Genomic DNA, 11,588 nt, shown 5'->3' on the forward strand with positions numbered 1-11,588 from the left:
TATTGCATTACACTTCTCCCAGAGATTAAGAGGCTGGGAATAGGGTTTTTGAGTACCTTCCATCAACAAATCCTAACTTGCCTTTGCCTAATAAGCCTACTTTCATTGATATGCTCCATAAGGAGTAATTTTCAGATCCAGTGAGTTGAATAGAAACTAGAGAGCTACCTGGTGTACCACAAGCTTGGAGATATAGTGGATGATGTGCATCAATCACCATTGTACCACTCTGAGCTGTGTTGGTAGGAATCTCTGAGTTTTGATTAGGTGCCATTGATGAAGACCTGTAAGCTGAAACTGTTATACACGATCTGAGTTGCTATGTGAACAATGCAACAATCCTCCAGATGTAATGGAAAGCAGTGAGATCTTCAACAAAACTCCTCGAGCTTTGATACCATGAAGACTAAGCTCAAACACGATCTCATAGTAGAAAAGAAGAAAAGAGAATATGTATTCAATAATCCTCACTGAATCAATCTTTACAGAGTATCAATACAACCATATTTATAGTGTGAAATCTAATTCTGTAACTAACTCACTTAGTTAATTCTAACTTAATCTTAGTTAACTTTGTAACAAAATTACTAACTAACTTCATGACATTACTATTCACAATGTAACTAACTCGTATGGAAGCTTCTACACTATCACTACATTCAACAAAGAGGCAGTTTCTTTGTTTTTCGAGATGAGTGAGGAGGGTGTTATGCCGAATTCTGTGACAATGGTGTGTGTGATATTGGCTTGTGCAGAGTTGAGGGATTTGGGATTGGCGGAAAGAGTGTGTGGCTATATTGGGAAAGCGGGATTGAAGGTTAATAGTGTTATGGTAAATGTTCTTGTAGATATGTATATGAAATGTGGATTTATGGATAGGGCAAAAAGGCTTTTTGAGGAATATGTTGATTGTAATTTGGTACTTTACAACATAATTTTATCAAACTATGTACGAAATGGGATGGTAAGGGAAGCACTCGAGGTCTTGGGGGAAATGTTATCCTGTGGAGGACCTCGTCCGGTTAGAGTAACTTTGTTGTCTTCTATATCAGCTTCTACAGAGATGGCCCATGTTTTCTTAGGAAAGCAGTGTCACGCTTATGTTTTGAGGAATGGGTTAGAGAATTGGGATTCCATTTGATGTGAGGCTAAAAATACTATTTTTAATCATTATTTGCCTCACATTTATTATTTATATATGTCATTTTTTAGCATGGATTTTATGGATTGTGCTAAATAATGTATTTTATTTGTAGGAGTAAATTGGTGTAAAGTTGAAGAAGTTTGAAGCTAAAACGAATTAAATATGAAAGGTTGAAGAAGGGAATCAAGCAGACAGCGTAATGGATTAAATTCAATATAATAATATATAAAAATATATAAGAAGTGCGTGCAATTACGAAGTGCAAAAGAATTCAAGGCTGCCACGTAGCAGAATCTGAAGGCAGTGGCCAGTTGAGAGGCGGTGGAAGTTGAGGCAGTTTTACGCACGGGAGAAATTCCAATTCCTTTTGGTTTCGATTTTGGGTTCCTAATTTGATTTGGACTCAATTATTTTATTTATGATTTTCTACATCTATAAATATTCCATAGAAATAATTATTGAAGGAGATAAACCAATATAGAGTAAAAAGGAGGCAGAGGTGAAGATCAGGGTATCAAAGTATAAAATTGTCAATACTTTTTAGGGTTCTTTGTTCTTCTTGTTTTCTTAGACATTAGTAGCTAAAGCTCTTGTTCTGGGGCTGTAGCTACGGATTCAATGTTGATTATTTAGATTTTTGAATTAATTCTTGGTTGTCATTATAAGTTACTTTTATATTCTTGTTTTAGTATTTTGTGCTTGATCACCATGAGATAAATATATTATCTAATCTTAAAATCGAGAGAGGAGGGATTAGATAGACCAGAGAATATAGAGAGCTCGATCGACCCATTTTATTGAGGTGATTTGTGTTTAGGAGTGACGCCCGGACGAACAACTTGCTTGGTTATGAAATAGGATGAAATATAAATGCTTGCCAGTTAATTTATTTATCCTTGCTCAACGATGTAGTTAGATAGATAACTGGAGTAGGCGACTAGAGGTGTGTAGCCCGACTCATACAATTAACCCGATAAAACAGTAACTTGACAACTAAAATTAGTTTTAAGCCAAAAATATGATACATGAAATCCAATACATGCTGCAACCCTGGGGTTTTCCAACTATTGTAAGTAATTTTATTATTTTGTTCTTGCATTCTTCTCTTTTAACTCTCTTAAATAAATAATTAGATCAGTATAATTTAGTAAAAATAGTTAATTGGCAAGTCCTTTGGGTTTGATAATCTGGTTCTTTTAAGAGCCACTATATTACTTGCACGACCACGTACACTTGCGTGTATGCTGGGAAGCAACACCATTGGTAATGCTATCATTGATATGTACATGAAGTGTGGGAGTCAAGAATGGGCTTGCAGAGTTTTTGATCAGATGTCAAACAAGAGATAAAACAAACTCTTAAAAGACTAATAAAATGTTATTTGAGCGACTACATAAGTTGACACATAATTGATAAGAAACTAAAAATTTGTAACAAATGTGCTGGAGATAAAACAAACTCTTAAAAGACTAATAAAATGTTATTTGAGCAACTACATAAGTTAAAGATTTTTATGAAAAGAGAAAACAATAGAATTGGAGAAGATGAATATTTGTATATTATTCTTGAATGAATATTACAATGACTTAAGCTATGTATTTATACACATTCTTTTGAATAACTAACTTACCTAACTATGTAACTAACTCTTAACTAACTTCTTGAAATGACTATAACTAATTTCTTGAACAACCTTCACTTTTGATCTTGCTCTTCTTTTATTTCAACACACTTCTTCTTTTCCACTATCTCAATACTCCCCCTCAAGCTAGGTGGTGCAAATATGTTTAAGCCCCCAGCTTGGACAATAGATAGTTATGTTGTGGCTTGTTGAGACCTTTTGTCAAAAGATTAGCAGGCTGATTTTGTGTTGAAATATAAACTATCTTAACCAGTCCTTGTTGAAGTTTTTCCCTGATGAAATGACAATCAATCTCAATGTGTTTAGTACGTTCATGATAAACTGGATTAGAAGCTAACTGAATAGCAGACTTGAACTGCTAAATGAACCTCAGCCTTTAAGTCTTTCAACATCCTTACTAACCAAACTAACTCTGCTACAGTAGAAGCTAAGCTTCTATACTCAGCTTCAGCTGAGCTTCTTGATCCAATGGTTTGTTTCTTAGCCTTCCAAGAGATCACTGATTCTCCAAGCTTAATTACATAGCCAGTCACAGATTTCCTTGTAAGAGGGTATGCTGCCCAATCTGCAACTTACTAGATAACAATATACATTGTCCTAGCTTTCTCTTAATATATTTCACCACTCTAAGTGCAGCATCTATATGAGACTTTTTAGGTTGATATAGAAATTGACTCAAAGTTTGCACACTATAGGAAATGTCAAGCCTTGTCATGTTTAGATATAACAGTTTCCCAATCAATTTCTGATAAGAACTTTGATCTGCTAGAAGTTCCTTTTGATTCTTTCCTGTTTGATCATCAGCTGGCTTTGCTGCTGACAATCCAATTTCAGAAATGAGTTGAAGTGCATATTTCCTTTGATGCATAACAACTCTACTGTTTGACCTTACAAACTCTATTCCAAGAAAGTATTTCAACTCTCCTAGATCCTTCATTTTAAAACTTTGTTGTAAGGATCTTTTTGTCTCCTCCACAGCTTTAAACTACTTCGTCTTACTAAAATATCATCAACATACACCAAAATTATTGTAGTCTCTTTAGTTATCCTTCTTGTAAATAAAGAATGATCATATTGACTTTGATTGAATCCCAGCTCCTGAAGAACCTCTGCAAACTTGTGATTCCATTGTCTTGGTGCTTGTTTAAGCCCATACATGATTTTTCCAGTCTGCATGCGTTGTTCTTATTTTCCCCCTGACTGGAAAAACCCTGAGGTACAGTCATATAAATTTCATCCTCTAAATAACCATTTAGAAATGCATTACACACATCCATTTGATGGATATGCCAACTCTTGAATACAACTAAGGCTAGTATGGTTCTTACTGTGACCATTTTTACCATAGGAGAAAAGGTTTCCTTATAATCTATACCCTCCTTTTGACTATACCCCTTGGCTACTAACCTTACCTTGAACCTTTCTACTTCTCCATTAGACTTGTATTTAATCTTATAAATCTATCTACATCCAATAGCAGACTTCCCTATAGGTAACTCAACTAATTTCCAAGTGTTGTTATCTTGTAAGGCTTGTATTTCATCTTGCATTACTTCAATCCACCTTGGTTCTTTACTTGCCTCAACAAAAGTAGCAAGTTCAATTAGAGCAGAAGTTGCAGCAACAAACTCTTGATAAGGTTTAGACAAATGCTTGTTTGCTACACATTCAGCTATAGGATACTGTACCTATTTTCCCATATTAAGAGACACAAAGTCTTTCATCCATACTGGTGGATGAACTCTTCTTGTAGACCTTCTAGGTTGAGTATCATTTGTCAAAGACTCATGAACTTCTGCATCTTGACATTGTACTACTTCTTGTACTACATCTTGTTCAGTGTTATCAGTCAAACTTCTGTAACTTTCTTGATCACAATGTGTATCCTGTAAACACTTTTGATGACCCTTCTCTTTGTTAATCATTTTGTCACAGACTGACTCTCATTCTACATTTAGCATGTCATCACCCATGCTATTAACAAATGGACCTCCCTCCTTATTAGCTGAGAAAGTCATGAATGGAAACACTGATTCTCTGAACATCACACCCCTACTCATAAAGAAACTATTGGATGACAAATCTAATAAAATATATCCCTTTTGAGTTTCTGAATACCCCATATGGACAACAGCCTTAGATCTTGATGCTAGTTTATCACTTTCAGTGAGAACTTTAGCATAACATAAACATCCTAACACTCTCAGATGAGATAACGTTGGCTTACCACCATACATCCTTTCATATGGAAACTTACCTCCCAGAACCCTACTAGGCATTCTATTTATTAAATAAACAGTTGTAAGCACACATTGCCCCAATACCTTAAAGAAATTTGACCTTAAAACCTTAGGGCCCAAGTTACCTCTAAGAGGTGTCTATGCTTCCTTTTAGCTACTCCATTCTGCTGTAGAGTATAAGGACATGACCTTTGATGTATTATATATTTTTCCATAAGTAGAGTAGCATATACAAAATTCATGAATTCAGTCCCATTGTCAAACCTTATCTTCCTTACTATTTTGTCAAACTGTGTCTTTACAAATTACAAAAACTGAGCTAAAGCAACACACATATCTGATTTGTTTTTCAAAAGAAATAACCAAGTCATCCTTGAGAAATCATCAATCATTGTTAGAAAATATCTATTACCATCAAAAATTGTCTATTTGTATGAACCTCATATATCTAAATGAATCAAAACAAAAACTTGACTACTTTTAATACTGTTAACTGGAAACACACTCCTGGTCTGTTTTGCATAAGGACATACAGTACATTTATTTAGTACTTTACTCACTACTTCTGAATTAACAGGAAAAACTTTACTCAACATATGTGAAGATCCATGTCCTAGTCTCTTGTGCCACACATCTACTTCTTCCTCTGATAATTGTTGTATCTCTAGCTCCTTTTCAGGCACAACAAATGACGGATGCTTTAATTGATCTTGTGTCAAGTTCTTTAACAACAAATACATATCGTCATCCTCTTTACCAACTTCAATCACCTTGTCGGTGTAAAGCTCTTGAAATACACAAAAATGAGGGAAGAAAGTAACTGAGCAGTTTAACTCCTTAGTCACCTTACTTACTGATAGTAAATTATACTTGAACTCTGGTATGTGAAACAATTTTGTAATTACACTTCTTGGAGATATATGACACATCTCAGTATGAGACACATATGACACTTCACCAGTAGGTAAGTATACATGCTTGGGATCTTTAACCTTGACCACAGATTCACTAGTGAGTATGCCAACTTTTGACATCATATGATTAGATGCCCATGTATCTATAATCCAGACCTCATTATTTTTAGAAACTAATAAAGCTTTACATGCAGTATTAGCCTGAGCTTCATGTGTTTGACCTGCATCTTCAACTTTGTGACCATATCCTTGATTCTGCTTGAGCATTTGGAGAATTTGGCTATATTGATCTCTAGTGAAATTGCATCCTTGCAACTGATTGGAACACTCATCTATATCACTAGTGTGATTCTTCATAGCCACATTAGTATTACTTTCATAATTGAAAGAAGGGCAACCAGACACACCCTCATAACTATCTTTTCTTGTATTGTTATCATCATTCACAACCATGTAGGATCCATCTCCGATTATAACATTCACTTTTCTTTTGGACTTGAAATCTGAAGGATACCCAATCAACTTATAACACTGATCTTTAGTATGCCCCTTACATCTGCAGAACTCACAAACAACTATAAAATTCTTCTTGGACTTATTATATCCTTGTGTACTAGAGATTCCTCCAGTTCTTGAATACATTCCTAGAGAATCCACTCCAGTAATACTTATATTACTTAACCCTATAGTCGACCTACTATAAGTCACCTTTTGACACTCATCATTCACTATCATGTAATAAGCTTGATTTATTGTAGGAACATGACTCATCAACAAGATCTGACTTCTTGCCTGTCCAAAAGATTCATTCAGTCTCATCAAGAACTGATACAACTTTTGTCGATTCAAATGATCAACAAAACCTCTTGCCTTCTCACAATCACAACCAGGAGGTGGCACCAAGGCCTCAAATTCATCCCAAAAGGCTTTGAGTTTTGTAAAGTACACTGATATAGACTCGGTACTTTGTTGTAGAGTTGCAATCTCTTTGTGCAGGCTAAAAGTTCTTGATCCATCCAACTAATCAAACCTCTCATTCAGGTCATTCCATACACTTTGAGCTGAGGATAGCACAATGGCATTAAATCTTTCCCATTGACCTTGTAATTATGTACTTACATCCTTCTTATTACATAACCCATCTACCAAGCCAATCTTGTTTCTTCCAAGTAAGGCCAATTTGATTGACCTACTTCACAATACATAATTCTCTATACCAGTAAGTTGAAACGAGATCAGATTTACCCCACTGATATCAGTAGGACTCGAGAACAGAGGGTGATTATAATCAACCCCTTGACTCATTGACATTGCTGGACTGGAATTTAGATGTCCAGAACTCTCACCACTACTATTTTCAGTAGTTAGTCCAATCGTTACTCATTGAGTCATATTAGTAATCTTTCTTCATCTCTAATTTGATTTGCAGAAACTTAGAGAACTTCTTCAGATCCTGATCTTTAGAGATTCAGTCAAAAACACACAGATGATCCAATCAGATTTCAATCACCCGCTCTGATACCATGAAGATTTTTATGAAAAGAGAAAACAATAGAATTGGAGAAGATGAAGATTTGTATATTATTCTTGAATGAATATTACAATGACTTAAGCTATGTATTTATACACCTTTTTTGAATAACTAACTTACCTAACTATATAACTAACTCTTAACTAACTTCTTGAAATGACTATAACTAACCGCTTGAACAACCTTCACTTTTGATCTTCCTCTTCTTTTATTTCAACACACTTCTTCTTTTCCACTATCTCAATAAGTTGCCTTAACTTGACACAGAGTTGATAAGCTAAAGGGTATGAGGATTTGTTAGGCTGAATGCAAGATAAGATCAGACGGAGTAATTTTTGTGCTCTATTACTGTCACAGCTCGATTCCCTAATATTTTCTCGAATCAATGTCACTGCTGATATTGTGGCCAGCCTTTCGTTGAGCGTATCACTCGTGTTCTTCTGTGTTTCAATAACAAATTGTAAATAACTCGATCATCAAAATTCCAATGTTGTAGATATCACATGACTGAGTTGCATTTCTCACTACTGCGCCCAAATATCTAGCTGCCAAAAGTTACAAAAAAGAAGAATGTTATTTAGATAATTCAATTATACTCATATTTGACATTGTACCAGGAAGGGTTTCTAATTTCATGTATAACTTACTAATTCTTTCTTTGTAGATGGAACTGCTATAACTTGTTTTGTATTCAACATAAGACATTTCGTCAACATCAATAACTTTTGCTCTCCCATCCTGTACAAACATTATTAACTTAGATTTAACTTTTTTTGACACATGTCTGAATTAGATAATTGTGAATGGTTTTATAAATACCTTTGTGAGAAGTATATTTCTTGAGGCCAAATCATCATGAATGTGCCGGTCTCCGGTTTCATGATTGTGTATAGCATGTATACCATTGCACACGTCAATCATAATGGTCAATGTTTCACCATACTCTAGTTCTGCAATAAGAAAGTCACATAAATTAAAATGTAAAATACAACGAAATAACTTTAATAATGAAATACTAGAGAAGTACTAATTTAACATAAATAAATGCCTCACATACCACCAATTTTATTGGTAAGAGTACCACCAGAAATGTATTCCATAATCAAGTACTGCCTTGGCCCATCATGACCATTGCCAAACAATCGTGGGATAGTTTCATACTTCATTGTGGCAGATAATGTTTCTCAAACTATAGAAATGAAAAAAATATGTTAGACCATGGATTCTCTTAGTAGACTTTTAAGGAAGGTGAGAGATATTGAGATTTTTAAAGCAATGTATATCTTAGGGGCAACAACATTATTGCGAAAAAAGAAAAAACGATAATGAGATCAAGAATTGAGACATTACATAATATGTATGCGAAGATTTGCATGCCTTCACAACATATGTCCCCTGAAGCAAACTTGTTGAGTTTCCTTGTGGGAATTTACATAAGTATTCTCTGTCATAGCTTCCAACTCCAATGCACTCTGATTGGGTTATTATTTCCTCCACAAAATCAAAACTACCTCTCCGCAATGATAAATCAACAACATCTATAACCCATAACAAATATATGTCAATTAAACATCAAAGTACTCACGACACATATTTTCATAACTTGTTAAGTCATTAACATCTATCCCCCGTAAGGATCAATACTATAACTTCATTAGAACATATAACTTCTCACAAGACATCATGACAAAAAAAAAGGATTTAAAAAGATTGTCTTTTCAGAAACTGACATTTGGCTTTGACAAATTTAGAAATTAAATGCTTTAGATATGTCACAAGATTGGGTTGACGAATTCATCATATATGGGTGTGTCGACCTGGTACCAGGTTGTAGCTGAGCTTAAGCATATCAAAACGATAAGAATACGGTGCTATAAACTTTATGACTTAAAAGTGGATTCCCCAAAATCAGGACTTTCTTATAGCTTTGTACACATAATAAATTATCCACCAATTTCTATTTCCATTGACTACAAATCATAACATTTAATATCATAGGTCGTTATAGCTTATCCCAAAATGAAACTGTCAAACAATGGGCAGTTTTGAGAATTTTATGCATAAAAATATCACTAACTCGCAATATCGGCCCAATCGGGCCCCCAATCATGCTATAAAGGAAATTAATTTTATTCACTATAGCAGAATGTCATCCACTAATAGTGGCTTGCATGGTATAGAACCTCGAAAATCCTCCCAAAGTAGTATATATCACAACACACCTTCAAACTTTGATGTCGTAGTCAGATTGATTCTTTCACGCCAAATTCAATATCAAGAGTTCTACTCGCCCGAATTCGATTATGAAAAATCTTACATACTCCTAAATTTCTTAGCTAATAGAAAAATCGACCCAACCTTAGATATTTTACCCAATCTATTTCCGAATATTCCACCTTGCTGGTCTGAAACTGATCTAGCCTAAAATTTTCAATTTACTACTTCAAAAGTTTGTTATTCAAAATCTTTAACCATTGTTTACCCATAATAACCAAAATGGTCATTATAGTTAGCTTAATAGCAGTAAAACTAATCACATAAGTATTCCATAAAATCATGCATTTCTCAGAAACTTGACACAAAAAAATAGAAAAAGTCACAAAATATAATAAAAGAGAAGGGAATCAAACCTTCCACTTATGAATCTAAAATTGAGTTTCAAAATCTTAAAAAGACGAACTATCTTTTCAAGATTAAAGAGTCAAAAATTGAATCGTGAAATAAAAGATTAAATAAATGCTACTTGTTAGAATGTTCTTATTTGTATGGTCTTTTGTATTTTCTAAAAAAAAATGGTTAAAATTTATCTTGGGATGTTTTTAGAAAGAAAAAAACTAGCCATTCAGTAGGGTCGTCGGTCTTGAAATCGAGGCATCTAGTTAAAATGATCAGATATCACTTAATGTTGAATTCTACACATTTTTGTCAAACTATACTCCATTCTTTTTTAAACAGACTAAAAAGAAAAGGAAAAAAAAAGTAAAATGGAGGAAGTATCAATACTATTATTTTTTAATAAAACTATACTTTGGATTTATTTATTTTGTGAACGATGAATGTTGATCGTTGAATGGTGACTTATTGTTCAATATCAAAATATTGGGATATCGTCGTAACATATAGAGATGAATTATCAAAATTTCATTAAATACAATGATTTTTTTTACTTATTTTTCTTTAATTAGATACAATCATTTAGTTAAGTACATCTCACATAATACTTCCTTATAGACGAATATTCAGAATATATGTGCAATTTACTTATTCCAATTGCTATGTTGTAATCAAAACTCTAGTTATTTAATATTGTTATTCCTATTTAAACGTGAGTTGTACATTTATATGGTATCATTATTATAAAGTTTTTATAACAAAATATATAATTTTAATCAATCCATATTTTAAATATACCATTTGGGTACGCATCATTTGAAAATCTAAATCAATTGTGTTTTATAATTTCATCCATAATTTTAACATCAATTTTGAAAAGAGAATGTATAGCTGAAAATTTTGTTTGAGAGTATCTCAAGTAAAGTAATGTTCCACACACACAGAAGTTCAAACCTTTTTTTTACGCTCTCTATATTAATTTGACTAATCATACCGATGACTTTGGAGTTTGGATTGGGCTTCCCTCCTTTTTTATTTTTTGTTTATTTTTCCAAGTTCTTATTTGAATTAAGGACACATGACATATGTTAAAACTAATGCCTATGATTTAATTAACTAAAGTATATCCTAATCATACTTAATTTAGATAAATAAATCTGTTCTTGTCAATTTAAGAATTACCATTTATTTCATCTCTTTTCTCTTTGTTTGCGCCCAAAAAAAATATTGGTATAAAAAAATTGACAGCAACCAATCTCATGGAAGCAGAAAAATAATTTCAGATTTTTATCAGGGAATTTAATTTTTTAAATTGGATTCAATTTAGAAAATCAATCTGTATCTAATATCCCAAATACATGTATTCAATATCCCAAATATTGTATTCAAGGGGCGCTGCAGAGGAAGATTTTGTGTCATATGTGGACAAGCGGTGCGAGGCAAGGGCGTCTCTCGTCGGGGGTTGCTGCAGGACTACCCCAAATACCATTAGAGTTATTTCCAA

This window comes from Solanum tuberosum, unplaced genomic scaffold (genome assembly GCF_000226075.1).
Source record: "Solanum tuberosum cultivar DM 1-3 516 R44 unplaced genomic scaffold, SolTub_3.0 scf00334, whole genome shotgun sequence".
In the NCBI taxonomy this organism is placed as follows: domain Eukaryota; kingdom Viridiplantae; phylum Streptophyta; class Magnoliopsida; order Solanales; family Solanaceae; genus Solanum; species Solanum tuberosum.